The following is a 6,000-nucleotide window of genomic DNA, read 5'->3' as shown; positions in this document are numbered from 1 at the left end:
TCACCATCCCAGAAATCCAACACAAGAATAGATTATTAAAAGCTGTCAGAGTGAAAAGACAGATCACTTATAAAGGAAAAACTATCAGAATCACAGCAGACTTCTCAGCACAAACAATAAAGTCAAGAAGAGCATGGAGTGAAGTATTCCAGATCCTAAAGCAAAATGATTTCCAACCTAGACTGATATATCCTGCAAAACTATCATTTAAAATAGATGGTGAAATACGATACTTCCATGACAAAGAACAGCTGAAGAACTTCATGAACACCAAACCAACCCTGCAAAAAATATTGAAAGACAGTTTAGATACACAAAGGAAAAAACCACTAAGCAAAGCAAATAATTAAACAGAACAGAAAGATAAAGATGCAACAGCAGAGAGATAAGATTCCTACAATTAACCAACATTTAACAGTAATAACCATTAATGTAAATGGTCTCAATGCACCAACCAAAAGAAACAGACTAGCAGAATGGATCAAGAAACAAAATCCAACCATATGCTGTTTACAGGAAACCCATCTAACCCAGAAGGATACTCACAGACCGAAAGTCAAAGGATGGAAAACAATTCTTCATGCAGCAGGAATCCAAAAAAAGGCAGGAGTAGCCATTCAGTTTTCAGACAACGTGAACTTTAAACCAACAATGACCATAAAGGATAAAGAAGGTCACTACATACTCATAAGGGGAAAACTCCAAGAGGAAGAGATAACTATCTTAAATATATACGCACCAAACTCCAGAGCACCCAGTTATATAAAACAACTATTAACAGAAATGAAAACTCAAATTATCAGTAACACAATTGTAACAGGAGACCTTAATACGCCATTGACCCCAAAGGACAGATCAACCAGACAGAAAATGAGCAAAGAAATAACAGAACTGAATCATACCTGTGAACAAATGGGTTTGATAGACATATACAGAATGTTCCACCCAACAACATCAGAATACACATTCTTCTCAGTAGTACATGGATCATTTTCTAAAATAGACCATATATTAGCTCACAGAACATATTTAAACAAGTGCAAAAGAGCTGAAATCATCCCTTGCATGTTATCGGATCATAGCGTTCTGAAATTAGAAATTAATGATAAAAGATACTGCAAAAATCCCACAAACACATGGAAACTGAATAACACACTCTTGAGTAATCAGTGGGTCACAGAAGAAATTAAAGAAGAAATCAAACAATACCTAAAAGAAAATGAAAATGCAGATACAACTTACCGGAATCTGTGGGATGCAATGAAAGCCGTCCTGAGAGGAAAATTTATTGCACTGAGTTCCCACATCAGGAAAACAGAACGAATACAAATAAATAACTTGATGCTACACCTCAAACAGCTAGAAAAGGAAGAGCAAGTCAAGCCCTAAGCCAAAAGAAGAGAGGAAATTATAAAAATCAGAGCAGAAATCAATGCAATAGAGACTAAGGAAACAATCCAAAGAATCAATAAATCAAAGAGTTGGTTCTTTGAAAGAATAAATAAAATCGATAAGCCCCTAGCCAACCTTATTTTAAAAACGGAAGAAAAAGCTCAAATTCATGCAATAAGAAATGAAAAAGGAGAAATCACTACAGACCCAATAGAAATACAGAAGATCATCAACACCTATTTCGAAAACCTCTACTCTCAAAAGTTTGATAACACAGAAGAAATAGACAGATTCTTAGAAGCATATTAAGTGCCAAAGCTAGATCAAGAGGATGTAAAACTGTTGAATAACCCAATCTCTGTTACTGAAATTGAAAATGTAATTAAGTCCTTACCCACCAAGAAGAGCCCAGGCCCAGATGGATTCACTGCAGAATTCTACAAGAAATACAAAGAAGGCCTAATGCCGACACTCCTCAAACTATTCAATGAAATTGAAAGGGAAGCAATCCTTCCTAAGTCATTCCTGCAAGCAAATATTACTCTAGTACCAAAACCTGAAAAAGACCCAACTAAAAAAGAGAACTATAGACCGATCTCCCTAATGAACACAGATGCAAAAATCCTCAATAAAATATTGGCAAATAGGATCCAGCAAATCATCAAGAAGATTATACACCATGACCAAGTGGGATTCATCCCAGGAATGCAAGGATGGTTCAACATACGCAAATCAATAAATGTAATCCACCATATCAATAAAGCCAAAAATAAGAATCACATGATCATTTCTACAGATGCAGAAAAAGCCTTCAATAAGGTCCAACATTTATTCATGATAAAAACTCTACAGAAAATTGGAATAGATGGTCTTTACCTCAATATAATAAAGGCCATTTATGACAAACCAACAGCCAGCATCATACTAAATGGCCAAAAATTGAAAGCCTTTACTTTAAAACCAGGCACAAGACAAGGATGTCCTTTATCACCACTCCTATTTAATATAGTACTGGAAGTACTAGCCAGAGCAATTAGGCAAGAAAGAGAAATAAAAGGGGTAAAGATAGGAAAAGAAGAAGTTAAGTTGTCATTGTTTGCAGATGACATGATACATAGAAGACCCCCTAAGCTCCATTGAAAGACTCTTAGATACAATAAATAAATTCAGTAATGTGGCTGGATACAAAATCAATACTCAGAAATCAATAGCATTCCTATACACAAACAACAAAATCACAGAGAGGGAAATAAGAGAAACTGCACTCTTCACATTAGCAAGCAAAAAAAATGAAATATTTAGGAATTACTCTTACAAAAGAAGTGAAAGACTTATACAGTGAAAATTATAATACACTGAAAAAGGAAATTGAAGATGATCTCAGAAAATGGAAAGACATCCCTTGCTCATGGATAGGAAGAACAAACATTGTGAAGATAGCCATTCTCCCAAAACTCTTATACAGATTCAATGCAATCCCAATAGAAATACCATCAACATACCTTATAGATCTAGAGAAATCACTCCTAAATTTCATCTGGAACGAGAAGAGACCTAGAATCGCAAAGGCAATTCTAAGCAGCAAAGACAAAGCAGGAGGCATCACAATACCCGACTTGAAATTATACTACAAAGCAACGGTAGTAAAATCAACATGGTATTGGAATCAAAACAGAGCTGAAGATCAATGGAATAGATTAGAAGATACAACCACAACTACAAACACACTCAACCACCTTATCTTTGATAAAGGAGCCAAGCAGGCTCACTGGAAGAACGACAATCTCTTTAATAAATGGGGGCTGTGGATTTAGCTCAGCGGCATAAGCACCTGCCTTGCAGACAGGCGGTCGTGAGTTCGGTCCCCAGTACCGATAAAAATGAAAAATGAAAAAAGACAAAAAAAATAAATAAATAAATGGTGCTGGAAAAACTGGCTCTCCATTTGCCGAAAACTAAAACTAGACCCATGTCTATCACCATGTACTAAATTAAAATCTAAATGGGTCAAAGATCTGAATATTAAAACAGAAACACTAAATCTATTGGAAGACAAATTGGGTAGAAACCTTGGAGACATAGGAGTAGGTAGAGAATTCATGAACAGGACTCAAACCGCACAGGAAATACTTCCCAGAATCAATAACTGGGACCACTTCTTATTAAAAAGTTTCTGCATGTCAAATGAAATCTCCAGCATAGTGAAAAGAAAACCCAAAAACTGGGAAAAGATTTCAGTGAACTCTCTCTCAGACAAGGGACTCTTGTCTAAAACATATAAAGAATTAAAAAAACTCAGACCTCCAAAATTCAAAGATCCAATCCAAAAATGGGCATCTGAAATGAATACGCAATTCTCAGATGAAGAAATGCAAATGGCAAATAAATACATGAAAAAATGCTCATCATCATTGGTCATTAGAGAAATGCAAATTAAAACCACACTGAGATACCATCTCACTCCTGAAAGAATGGCCAGGATCAAGAAAACCAACAACAACAAATGCTGGAGAGGCTGTGGGGAAAAAGGAACTCTCTTGCACTGTTGGTGGGAGTGTAGACTGGTACAGCCTTTGTGGAGGTCTGTCTGGAGGTTTCTCAAAAAGTTGGGATTGGAAATCCCATTTATTCCAGCTATTCCACTTCTAGGCATATTCCCAGAAGAACTGAAAGCATCATACCACAGGGATATATGTGCACCTATGTTTATAGCAGCACAATTTGTAATCGCCAGATCTTGGAAACAACCCAAGTGTCCATCAACTGAGGAATGGATAAAAAAGTTGTGGTATTTCTATACAATGGAGTATTATTCAGCTATAAAGAAGGATCACATTGAGATATTTATCAATAAATGGGCGCAGCTTGAGACCATACTCATAAGTGAAATAAATAAATCTCGCATGTATGAATACCAAATAGTTTCCCTAATGTAAGTAATGATTCAAATATATAAAAATATGTGGTAATCATGATTCCCCATTATCTAGCATTGAAGCCTTATAAAATTTTCACTTATTAATTAGAAAGGCTTTATTCTGGGCTTCTTGATATGGAAATATTTTAAGCTATAGTATATGAAGTTTTATCCAAATATTTTAAGGAAAAAGACAGACACTATGGTAACTACTATTCTTTAAAAAATTATTTAGTTATTTCTTATGTTTATTTTAATTAAGGGAAAAATTTAAAAAATTAGCATATATAATAGTAACTCTTTTCGATTTCCTATTAACTTTGAAGTCCTGTAATACTCCCACGATCTTGTTTTGACTGATTAGACTCTGTTCCATTCTGTGCGATAGTAGCAAGTCTGAGGGTATAGGCAACTAATTTGAAGGCAATAAGATTCACAAAGATGCCCATTCTGGTTTGACTATTGTCTCCTTTGGAAGTCCTGTAATGTTTACAATGCCTAAGTTTTATTGGTCTTGTTCTCCACTTTTTGTCCAACTTTATAACATCTAATGAGATAGACAATTCTTTTTAAGGAAACAAGAGACAACGTTGATAACCATTGTTAATAACCTTGTACTCTGTTCTACATCATGTGCTATGTCTATCCTTGATTTTGACTGACAGCTTTGTTTTGCCATATTTGACCTTATTTTCTCCCCCCCCAAAAAGTAATAAGAACTAAGGAGTAATAAAATCCAAAATGTGTACATTTTGTTGTAAAAAAGAGAGGGAGGAAAAAAAAAGAGCTCTAAGGGATATAACAGCAAGTGTGTTTAGGGGTGTTAAATAGCTGACTATATTAATGTTTTTGGATCATTGAACACAGCTGTTTGCAGTCTCTCTGTTTGAATGTCTACTTTGTATTCTTTGATACTGTGATTTGAGCAACTATTTCCAAGATGATAATATGTAATCTATTAACAAGTGATTTCTTACTGTTATGTTTTTTTTGTAGTTCTGTATTATGTGTAACCTTACACTGCTTTGTTTTGTTTTGTGTTTTTCTCTTTTTCCTCTTAAATAAAAAAAAAAGAATATGTCATTCTGCCTGCACCCTTCTAACTCCACCCTCCGTCAAACCAAATACAAACCTGACGGCTTCTTTGTCTGCATCAGAGGAATCTTGCACTTCTCTTAGCCCTCATGTGCCTGCAATAAAGGACTTTTTCTTTTCCTCCCCTTGTTTTTCCACTGAAAAACGAAGAGTGATACAGAAGTAAATGAAGAAGAAATACCTAAATGGTCTCAACTGTCAGAAAGCTTCCTTGTTGAAATCCAAAATACTTTCAAACCTCAAAAGAAAATACACAGGCATATGATAGTTAAAATGCTAAAATTCAAACACAAAGGCTTAAAGGTATGCAGGGAGAAACAACATGTTACATATAAGGAATCATGAGACGAACTTCAGATAGCAAGAAGAGATTAAATATAGAGAGAAACCAACATTGAGGCTGTATCTTCCATGTGGAGGGAGAGAATATCAATGACAAAATAAGATTTTCTTTTAACCAGAGTGCTCTTTCAACAATGAAGTCAAAATCACAATGAGGGACTAATTACATACAAGAATGGCAGAAGTGAACACTAAAACTTCAAATGACAACTACTGCTGAGGATCTGAAAAACTTGGAACGGAAATCACAAAAT

This window comes from Cavia porcellus, unplaced genomic scaffold (assembly GCF_034190915.1).
Source record: "Cavia porcellus strain 051 isolate PalLab524CR breed Dunkin Hartley unplaced genomic scaffold, mCavPor4.1 scaffold_23, whole genome shotgun sequence".
Classification (NCBI taxonomy): domain Eukaryota; kingdom Metazoa; phylum Chordata; class Mammalia; order Rodentia; family Caviidae; genus Cavia; species Cavia porcellus.
Note: the sequence above shows the minus strand (reverse complement) of the source record.